Source organism: Schistocerca serialis, chromosome 1 (genome assembly GCF_023864345.2).
Source record: "Schistocerca serialis cubense isolate TAMUIC-IGC-003099 chromosome 1, iqSchSeri2.2, whole genome shotgun sequence".
Classification (NCBI taxonomy): domain Eukaryota; kingdom Metazoa; phylum Arthropoda; class Insecta; order Orthoptera; family Acrididae; genus Schistocerca; species Schistocerca serialis.
In genome coordinates, this window is record NC_064638.1 from 477,487,754 (window position 1) to 477,499,656 (window position 11,903).

The following is an 11,903-nucleotide window of genomic DNA, read 5'->3' on the forward strand; positions in this document are numbered from 1 at the left end:
TACGACATAGTTGCAAAACTGGCATCCTACGTTAGAATTTTGCAAGAAAATGAAGCATCAGAATTACGTTCCCCAATGGTTTGTTTAGCGGAACGTAGATCCACATACATTACACCGTGAGTAAATGCCGGAAGAGTGACGATGTCGAAAGAGATTTGTCAAACAAAACTGGCGGACGATGTTCAATTTTTTTATGCTTTTACAGTGAGTTAACCAGGCAACGGCCTTGCCGCAGTGGATACACCGGTTCCCGTGAGATCACCGTAGTTAAGCGCTGTCGGGCGTGGTCGGCACTTGGATGGGTGACCATCCAGGCCACCATGCGCTGTTGCCATTTTTCGGGGTGCACTCAGCCTCGTGATGCCAATTGAGGAGCTACTCGACCGAATAGTAGCGGCTTCGGTCAAGAATACCATCATAACGACCAGGAGAGCGGTGTGCCGACCCCACGCCCCTCCTATCCGCATCCTCCACTGAGGATGACACGGCGGTCGGGTGGTCCCGGTAGGCCACTCGTGGCCTGAAGACGGAGTGTTAACTGGAGGTCGGCCGATTAGCTCCCTAGCTCGTAATCAGCAGAAGTCGTAAGACTTAGACCGGCAGTCAATGTTATCTAGCTGACCATTAGAGGTAGCCATTGTTGTCTGCGGTTTACCCTGTTTCCTAAAATTTCCTTTACTGGGGATACGTGCACGTAACCGCTGCCGTTAGGATCGTTATTAAACGTGCCACTACGTAAGACAATTTCAGTTCCGATTACTAAGAACACTTAAAGTGATTTACCTCTGTGCGTGACTTCTGCTTTAGCGGAAGCATGAATCACGAGTTAAGGTGCCTGCCTACAGGAGACAGGAGTGGTGTGTTGCCTCCGCAAGGCTGCTCCTTCTGGAAATCGCCCAATTTACAACTACGAGGTGCATTCAAGTTCTAAGGCATCCGATTTTTTTTCGAATTAACTACTCACCCGAAATCGATGAAACTGGCGTTACTTCTCGACGTAATCACCCTGCAGACGTACACATTTTTCACAACGCTGACGCCATGATTCCATGGCAGCGGCGAAGGCTTCTTTAGGAGTCTGTTTTGACCACTGGAAACTCGCTGAGGCAATAGCAGCACGGCTGGTGAATGTGCGGCCACGGAGAGTGTCTTTCATTGTTGGAAAAAGCCAAAAGTCACTAGGAGCCAGGTCAGGTGAGTAGGGAGCATGAGGAATCACTTCAAAGTTGTTATCACAAAGAAACTGTCGCGTAACGTTAGCTCAATGTGCGGGTGAGTTGTCTTGGAGAAACAGGACACGCGCAGCTCTTCCCGGACGTTTTTGTTGCAGTGCAGGAAGGAATTTGTTCTACAAAACATTTAGGTAGGATGCACTTGTTACTGTAGTGCGCTTTGGAACACAATGGGTAAGGATTACGCCATCGCTGTCCCAGAACATGGACACCATCATTTTTTCAGCACTGGCAGTTACCCGAAATTTTTTTGGTGGCGGTGAATCTGTGTGCTTCCATTGAGCTGACTGGCGCTTTGTTTCTGGATTGAAAAATGGCATCCACGTCTCATCCATTGTCACAACTGACGAAAAGAAAGTCCCATTCATGCTGTCGTTGTGTGTCAACATTGCTTGGCAACATGCCACACGGGCAGCCATGTGGTCGTCCCTCAGCATTCGTGGCACCCACCTGGATGACACTTTTCGCATTTTCAGGTCGTCATGCAGGATTGTGTGCACAGAACCCACAGAAATGCCAACTCTGGAGGCGATCTGTTCAACAGTCATTCGGCGATCCCCCAAAACAATTCTCTCCACTTTCTCGATCATGTCGACGGACCAGCTTGTGCGAGCCCGAGGTTGTTTCGGTTTGTTGTCACACGATGTTCTGCCTTCATTAAACTGTCGCACCCACGAACACACTTTCGACACATCCATAACTCCATCACCACATGTCTCCTTCAACTGTCGATGAATTTCAATTGGTTTCACACCACGCAAATTCAGAAAACGAATGATTGCACGCTGTTCAAGTAAGGAAAACGTCGCCATTTTAAGTATTTAAAACAGTTCTCATTCTCGCCGCTGGCGGTAAAATTCCATCTGCCGTACGGTGCTGCCATCTCTGGGACGTATTGACAATGAACGCGGCCTCATTTTAAAACAATGCGCATATTTCTATCTCTTTCCAGTCCGGAGAAAAAAAAATCGGAGGCCTTAGAACTTGAATGCACCTTGTAGAACACACTGCACCAGCACTCTTTTCTATTTCTAGGACGTAAATACGATGGCGCTCTCATCCTGACGAAGTCTTCGTTTCGCTTTGCCAGCGTAGCCTAGCCAGACAGCTCTGAAAGCGAGTATTTCATTTACAAGTTATTTTTACAGTCTAGAAACACTAGATCAGTTTGGTCTAAGACTCTTTGTACGTGCGTGCCGTACCAGTACTCTAAGTTGCATGTTCATCTTCAGGGATAAGACACTACCATTTGAGCCGCCCAAGCAACGACCAAATCCAAGTTTCAGTCTGCCATCCGAGTATTCAGCAGCGGGATTTCCCCTGGCAGTTGCGTAGTGGGAGTCTGGAATGCGCCAGATGGCACGGCGGCCCGCGAGCCGTGGCGTTGCCCTCGCTACGGAGGAGGAGCAGGAAGCCCGTCGGTTGCTGGTGCGGTGGCGGGCTTCCAGAAGCCAGCTGGCGGAGGCGGTTGCGGGGGCAGAGCGCGGCCGCGGGGGCGGACGTGCGTGACGGACCGCCAGCGACGAGAACGCTCGCTGCCAAGGGCAACCGCCGAGCTGCCCGTGATAACCACCGTGCGCGCCAGTTACGTGACTCTGCGCGAAGCCTTCCGTGGTCGACGTAATATCTCTGGAATATTTTTTTCACTACGACGACATGCACAGCGTATCAGAAGGAGAATTCTGATGAAACCTTGTAGAGTGGGAGGAAATTACATATCACTCGGTAAGTTAAATCAGTGGTTTTGGATACACTCATGTACAGGAAAGTGTGCCACAGAGATTATTTCCAGTAGCTTTATAAATTTTAATGTCAGTCCTGGACTACGAAAGAATTTCTGGATTGCCGTCTGCTGTGAGATCTGTAGCCTTGCTTATTAACCTGTCGTAGCCAGCAAGCGGGCCAGGTGACGTAGCGCCAAGGCACTGCATTCGTATTCGAGTAAAGCTAGGTTCAAACCGTATCCAGCCCTTCGCATTTACTTTTCACTTACTTTGTTCCCATATGGAACCGCTGTGCACAGCGACTGTATATTATTATAAGGAAGGACAGAATTACAGCAATCAGTAACAATCCCATTGGTTTTATTTATTATTATTTTTGCATAGCCAGGTACCAAGGTTTCAGCTAAAAATAGGCGTCTTCAGTGCATGTGTTGCTGTGAGTTTGTTGGATTATAAATCACTCAAATGCACTAAAGATGGCTATTTATAATTGAAATCTGGATACGCAAGAATAACAAAAAACCAACGGGATTGCTACTGATTGCTGTATTCCTATCCTTCCTTAGATGTTTACTTTTTTCCGTGGTTTTCCTATCACTGAAGGCTGATGCGTGGATGACCTCTTTGGAAATGACACTGTCAATTTCCTTCTCTATCATGGTACAGTCTTGGTTCCAGTTATAATACGTCAAATCAAAATGCAAATCGACGTCTACCGCAGAGTTTGGACAGTTATGTTGGTGATGCTGTGGGTGGAACGCCAGTAACGTTTTGTTGTTATTGTCACTGCTGCAGTTGTATGGAGGAGCTAATACTTCCACTCCTCGAACCTTGCCAAACGTTAATGTCCATTCCCCCCAGTGTTTCACAGGTAAATGAAAGAGTTTTCCCAATGCTCGCAAGTGCTTGAACGACATTGCCGTTCACAACTCGCTTTTTTCACCCTAACATAAAGTTTTGCATCACCCCAGTTCCCAGAACTCCTGACGATAGACGTTTACTGTGGATGTTGTAGCAGTTCAGAGTAAACAACCATGCATGACCAGCGCCTGTTACACGAAGGGGGTCCGGCAGCCGATCAGTTCCAGTCATTCCACCAGGAGGAGGTGCACGGTCGTGTTGTCTGTAGTTCAACCATGCCTAGGCAGTCAATATCGCGGTTCGATCCCGTCCACATTGTTATTTCGTGCCAGGAACGGCTCTCAACAGGGGAAGTGTCCAGGCGTCTCGGAGTGAACCAAAGCAATGTTGTTCGGACATGAAGGAGATACAGACAGACAGGAACTGTCGATGATATGTCTCGCTGAGGCCGCCCAAAGGCTACTATTGCAGTGGATGGCCACTAACTACGGATTATGGCTCGAAGGAACACTGACAGCAACGCCACCATGTAGAATAATGCTCTCCGCGCAGCCACAGGACGTCGTGTTACGACTCCAACTGTACGCAATAGGTTGCATGATGCGCAACTTCACTCCCGATGTCAATGGCGAGATTTTTCTTTGCAACCACGACACCATCCATCGCGGTACAAATGGGCCCAAAGACATGCCGAATGGACCGCTCAGGTTTTAGCATTACGTTCTCTTAACTGATGAGTGTCGCATATCCCTTCAACCAGACAATCGTCGGAGACGTGTTTGGAGGCAACCAGGTAAGGCTGAACGCCTTAGACACACTGTCCAGTGAGTGCAGCAAGGTGGAGGTTCGCTGCTGTTTTGGGGTTGCATTATGTGGGGCCGACGTATGCCGCTGGTTGTCATGGTAGGCACCGTAACGGCTGTACGATACGTGAATGCCATCCTCCGACCGATAGGGCAACCATATCGGCTGCATATTGGCGAGGCATCCGTCTTCATGAACGATAATTGGCGGCCCCATCGTGCACACCATGTGAATGACTTCCTTCAGGATAACGACATCGCTCGATAACGACATCGCTCGACTAGAGTGACCAGCATGTTCTCCAGACACGAACCCTATCGAACATACCTGGGATAGATTGAAAGGGGGTTTATTGCTGAGGTGACCCACCAACCATTTTTTGACACACACACACACACAATACATATATATATATATATATATATATATATATATATATATATATATATATATATTCTGGCCGTACACAGGGTCGGCCGACTCCGCCCCACCGTCTACTCCCCCGGAACGTAATTTGCGTACATCACTTGTCTGCGTCTGTTGTTATCCCATGTGAAAGTGTCTGAACCTTTTCAAAATATTTAGGAATCGTGTAACTGAGGCGGTATATGGATACCAGTCCGTTATTCAATTGGTCGCTTTTGGGAAACCGCCGAAAATTATTTTAAGGCTGACACGCACACAAGTTCTCGTCATTAATTCGCTGGGCGGATTTGATCCGGGGCGGGCGCACCTCCGAGAATCCCTGGACTGACGTGCTAACCCTCGTGGCTATCCAGGAGAGTTTATCAAAAAGTTAGTGACGGATACTTGTTTACATGACAACTACCATACCAACAACCAACCAGAGAATGAATGCAACTCCAGCCTATGTCTGGAGTGCGAGACTTCGGCTGGTCGATTTCCCATAATAAAATACCAACAGCCGTTATTTTGGTTTTAGTTGTTAGGCAATCAGTTTCGACATAACATCATGTCATCTTCAGGCCTTCGTATATCGACTAACCCTCGTGTTAGAAACCAATGCAGCACTGTCAACTGGTATCGTGAAGATTTTTTGTCCACGGGCATGTGCGCTCCTTGGACAGCAGATGAGACATTCTGTCACAGAGTTTTCGTTATTACTTAAATGATTACAGGTGAATTATAAAACCATCTTCGTTCAAGGTCCCTAAGTACTCCAAATAAATGTTGCACTTTTACTCGCTCTATATTAGCTTTCAGCGCTACGTTGAAACTGTAACAGTCAATTAGTAACCTCAGCAACGGGGAAATGTAACAAAATTGTCTTCCAGCGAGCGAGCTTTACCACACACACACACACACACACACACACACACACACACACACACAAAACACACACAGAGACTGAGGCTCGGTGTCGTCAGAAGTGTTGTTTGATTGCTCGGCAGTTAACCCAATTTCACAGGGCATGCGTAGCCATCTGGATGGTGTTACGGTTCTGTGTTTGCTACGGGATCGTGGCACAAATTACTGTCGGAGAAAGTCACCAAGTTTGATACCTCCTTTTCCGATGCATACACAGAACCATCAGAATCCCATTTACTACCTGTACATTTATTTGTAGACCTCGCAGAGCACACACGCGCAAGTCTTAGAATGTTAGCTCCGCTTTGCCAGCGCAAAAATCAAGTAATGCAGTTTGATAGTCCGCTTACAGCATAGCATACGAACGTGCGATCATTTTGATCTCTGTGATACATATAGAATTCCTTATTTGGTCATTTACATGGGATGTAATTTGCCTTATAAAATAAGATGGATTAACTGGCGCCACTACCAAACTGATGCCTACGACGCATCTGGAAATCATTAGCTATAAGTATGCCTTAAAGTTTCTCTACTTGAAATGATATCGTATTATATGACAGCTTCTTTTCGGATGGATGCGACCCAGTGTTAAACTGGTCCGCAAGCGATGAGGCAGTTGCTCTTTCTGGCGAAACATGTGTAAGATTTTACTCATTACCTCCTTTACTATCTATGAAATAATGCGTGTGATGATTCGTTCGCAGGGAAAAATTACAAACGTGCCCGTAACGAAACTATTTTACCCAAAAAATTCAATATGATAGCTGTTTATGACCAAAGCTGTCAACGAGAAGAAAAAAGTTATCTTTGAACTATTGGTCAACAAATGGATTCCATTCTACAACGAAACAGAGAGTTGCTATTCCTGGAGTCTTTACTGAATGGGTACCGCTCAGAACACATAATATAAAATGGTTTATTTTTTTAGTTTTTGATTTAACAAGAAACAGCAAGCAGAAGCAGACTTGCGACAATGAACAGTATATATGCTCATGAGCAACCGAACTGGAGACAGTTATCTAGTAGCGTGAGCACGCTTCTTCATGTCGAAGTATCGTGGCGTGGACTCCTTGAGTTCGCGACAGCATTGAGGAGACATCCTGATATCTTTTACATCAGTCGCGAGCCGGGTGCAAGGCGGGCACAAATTAACCCGTGACGTCTCAGATGTGATCCATAGGACTGACGTCACGTGACATTTCGGGCCAAAATGCTCCATCATGTCAGTGGGTATCAAGCTGACACAATTAGGGAGCGATGGCTGATGCACTTCCTTGCTAAAGATATAGTTCACCTGTAGATAGCTGCAGGCGGACCAAGGAATGTCCAATATAGGACCATAGGTAGCTGTATCGTAAGCTGGTGAGAGACGTCCTAATTTCATTCCAAGCAAACGGGCCCCTGTTCCCCCTGAGAATACCTCCTCTGCCAACCTGAAAGGCGCCGTGTTCATTTTCAGGATGCTTCTCCTAATGTGATATTCTATATTCTCGAAGCCTGACATCGGTGAGTACCAATGTGTATCGCAACTCATTAGTCTGTGCGCCCTTTTCCCGCACTTTGACGTCCAGTGTTAACGCTCCTGCGTCCTTGTCAATCTCTGTGCCTTGTGATATGCGATGAGCGAAGGTAAGTACTTGGGACGCTGGTTACTGTACGTAAACCGCGAAGAGGTGACTGTGGACGGTATTGTTGCTCAGCAGTTGTTCATCCATTAGTCACTTGACGACCGATTTGTTGCACATCGTCCGCCTGTTCTCTATTACAATAATCGATAGCTGATAATGATTCTTAACATGATTACATTTGTGCCCATGGCAGTTTACTGTGCTGGCGGCGGTATTTTTTTAGTCGATGTATTCACGGTACAATCATGGCTCAATGGGGTGAGCACATATACTATATGCCTTGAGTGTCCAGAATTAAATGACGATCAGATGCGATCATAGGGTGCGTCGTGACCATGGTGCGATCGCTAATGGCCACGAATACACCCTATTCACGTGTCTCTGCCAACTGATCCATGGGTCTTTTAAGTCCAACTAATCCATCCGTCGTGGGTCTTTCCCCCAACGCAGCAGTTACCTCTATTTGAATTGCTCGAGAGTGTATCCTTACAGAAACTAACTACATGGTGAAAATGATTTGAGAAACTTTTCAGTCGTCCTGAAATACCCGATTATCTTAGAAGCCAAATACAAAAATCAATTATATCTGTTAAAATGTGAAACTTACAGGAAATTTCAACCGCTATAAAGGAGCGAGAAATACTCTATGCTAAAAGAGCTACAGTCAGATTTAAATGTGACTGTGCGTAAGGTTCAAATGGCTCTGAGCACTATGGGACTTAACTTCTGAGGTTACCAGTCCCCTAGAACTTAGAACTACTTAAACCTAACTAAACTAAGGACATCACACACATCCCTGCCCAAGGCAGGATTCGAACCTGCGAGACTGTAGGTCCTAGAACCGCTCGGCCACCCCGGCCGGCTGTGCGTAAGGATATGGATCTTGCGACATGGAGGAGGCTATATTGATAAGTTTCGTAAGTTAGAAATACCCTTCGCGAGATACGATGTCAGTAAGAATGTCGCCTGATAAACTAACATGCAGGCAAGTTGCGTAGCGGTTGGCTCGCCGACAAGGGGAATGTCGTCCCGACATGAAACCGGTTCCGTGCTCCAGTCTAGCGAAGCGTAAAACGAACTGACAGCTTTATTTACTTCATTTGAAGAGATTCAAAAATTTAGTGCCGGCAGTTATCAAAAAAGCGTTACACAGTATGTCCTATTTTTAAAGCAATATATCGAAGGCGTAAACTAACATCTTATTCCTTAAATATCGTGTATTTTACAGATTCTCTCTAGATACAGGGATCTCCGAATCTCGGAGTAATCTTTTCACGATGAATAACCACCGCATAATACGAGATACTTTAACATTCAAAGATGAAGAGCAGTAAAACAGAGAATCAGAAAACAGCAAAATGAGAGAGCCCGCGAGAAGTAATATCCAAAATATGTTGACCTTGTTTCAAACCACGGAGGATGTAGAACATGAGAACTGCGGAAGTTGCGGCGATCTCATAGGCTATACGAATCGAGTATATTACAGAGTTGCTTTCCAGTGAATTACCATGGAGCATGGATCGATTTCATTACGTTGGGTACAAAGTAAGAGCGTCCATTATGGGAAAAAGGTGAATGAGGAGCTTAAAGACACCGGAAAAGGAAATAGAAACATTTGTACCAACGACATAAGTGGAAATGTTAAACAAAAATGTAAAAGGAAAAAGAACAGAAGTATGTAACAGATCAACTCTTGGGACCGCAACAGATTGTTAACAATACAGAAAATAATTTTCTGAACACGAAGGTCGCTCATGAGAAGAGGGAACGTGTTAAATTTCATCGGCAAATCTTTGGCAGAGCATGTAGATGACTGAGGTAGTAGATACCCGACTCCAGCGTAGGAAGTACTGGAAATTTATTTCCGAATCGAGTAACTGAACAGACAAAAGTGCAATATATTCTTAACACTAATTTAAAAATAAAGTAGTTACGTACGATCCGCATTTTCTTCATCTCTACGTACCTGACGGCTAACAAAATTGTGTGTCTTCCAGCTTTATATTAATATTATTGAACCACTGTCGATTTAAGAATTGAAACGATACATTGCACGCCAAGAAAACGACTACTTCCAAATTTTAGTTTTTGTTAACATGAACATCTTCTTTTGCTCCAGATATTTCACACATCTGCACCTGATTCCTGTCCATAAAATGGAAGTAAAGACGTCCCATGCGAGGTTTACATCTAATGGTTTAAAGGATATTTTCCGTTTCCTTACTCTACTTACAGGCGAGCAGTTGTCATCAGACGAATTCCACAATACGAGATGATTATCGGCGGTAAAAAATTTCTACTTTAAAACAAATTCAATTACTACCTATCGAAACGACATCTGATACTGAACAGCTGTTCACAGTGCCTGCGAAAGCAGCCGATTTCCGCGAGTCGCTCCACTACAAATGCAACACATTCTGCCACAGAGTAAAAAGATTGTTAAAATTGATGGTTGCCATTTGCTCACACTGATCAGTCTGGTAAAAAGGAAAACTGATTCCTTAGGTGGTCACACGACACGAGCGTGCTGAGGCTCCCAAGATACGGCAGTGCAAGGGGTCTAATTACGTGGGCAGCACAGGAAAAGGAATTACGTCAAACACATCTGCGGTTCCCCCTTCCTTTTTTTTCTGCAGAAGTGGGACGGGGAGAGCCCTGTGAGGGATTAATTAAGCCGACAGGCCGTTGCACTCGACGCTCCGAGGTTTTCAGAAACGAACCGCTTTAATTAATGTCGGAGACGGCTCGTACAGGCGGCGGGCCCTGTTATCTGTTTACACGCGATAGCGGGGCGGCTGGAGCTCCAGCGGTCGGCGCACGCTGGAAGCCGCAGCTACCCGCGCTAGAGGGACTTTGGTTAGCTGCTGCTTAGTTTATGTGGTCATACAAGGACGGAAAAGAAATCGCAGCACCAAGAATGGGTCCGGAACCGCGCGACTGCTACGGTCGCAGGTTCGAATCCTGCCTCGGGCATGGATGTGTGTGATGTCCTTAGGTTAGTTAGGTTTAAGTAGTTCTAAGTTCTAGGGGACTGATGACCACATACGTTAAGTCCCATAGTGCTCAGAGCCATTTGAACCATTTTGAACCAAGAATGGGTTGTACGACATAAGTGAAAGTCGGTAGGCGTGTTTCTACATCCAAAAGACGATGTCTAATCAAAGTTCGTGCCAGTCGGATAAGAGCGGTGCTAGTAGCAGCACTATTAGGGTACAAATCACGTTTGCTTCAAATACATGCTGTAACGGTCGTAAAAGTTAGTTACCTTTGAGACTGGTGCATCTGCAGCAATAATGTGAGCAGCAGGTGGGACCACAGTGACACAACAAACTGTTAAAAATGCGTTACTTCAAGGAAAGCTCCGAGCCAGACGCCCCGTAGTATGCATTTCACTGATCACAAACCACCAACACTTGCGACTTTAGTGGTGTCAAACGACAGCTAACTGGAGGGGCAGGATGGAGGTGTGTCGTGTTTTTGACGAAAGCTGGTTATGCCTCGTTGTGAGTGATGGCCGTATGTCAGTTCCGATGAGGACAGTTGAGGGACAGCAGCCAATCTGTCTCCGTGCTAGAAACACTGGACGTACATCTGGAGTTATGGTCTGGGAATCGATTTAGCACAGCAAGAACACTCTCGTAGTTGTCCCACGCACCCTGAATCCAAATTTGTACGTCAATCTGGTGATTCGGCCTGTTGTGCTGTCATTCAAGAACAGCATTCCACGGGATGTTTTTCCAACAGGATAACGCTCGCTCACATTCCGCTATTGTAGCCCAACATGCTCTACAGAGTGCCGACATGTAGCATGGGCCAGATCTGTCTGCAATTGAGCACATATGGGACAGCATCGGACGACAACTCCAGCGTCATCAACAAACAGCATTAACCGTCCCTATATTGACAGATAAAGAGCAACAGGCATGGAATTCCATCCTACAAACTAACATCCGGCGCCTATACAACATACTGCATGCACGTTTGCATACTTCCTTTCAACTGTGATCTTGCAATGTTAATCACTTAAATGTTTTACGTAGACAAATGAATTCTAGAAATTTCATTAGTCTACATTAATTGTGTTTTGGTGTTTCCATTTTTTCCGTCAGTGTATCACTCCGACCACTTCTTTGGTATGGCATTGAGGCGCACAATGCATGAGTTTTGCATTTACGGAGCAGGCCACTGAGCGGCTGTCTGTACGCAAAACAATCGATGCTGTGAAAATGTAAAGGGGTAGATTTATTCGAGTTGAAAAAAAGAGATGATCTTGAGGTTTCGAGCTCCCAAGCGAGCAAATATTGCGTGTGGAGCGTTCGCAT

The 11,903-nt window shown here is 45.8% G+C and overlaps 1 pseudogene; it reads left to right on the plus strand.

The window, feature by feature from the left end:
* Positions 1-216: 216 nt before the first annotated feature.
* Positions 217-334, plus strand: LOC126427095 (5S ribosomal RNA; annotated as a pseudogene).
* Positions 335-11,903: the final 11,569 nt, after the last annotated feature.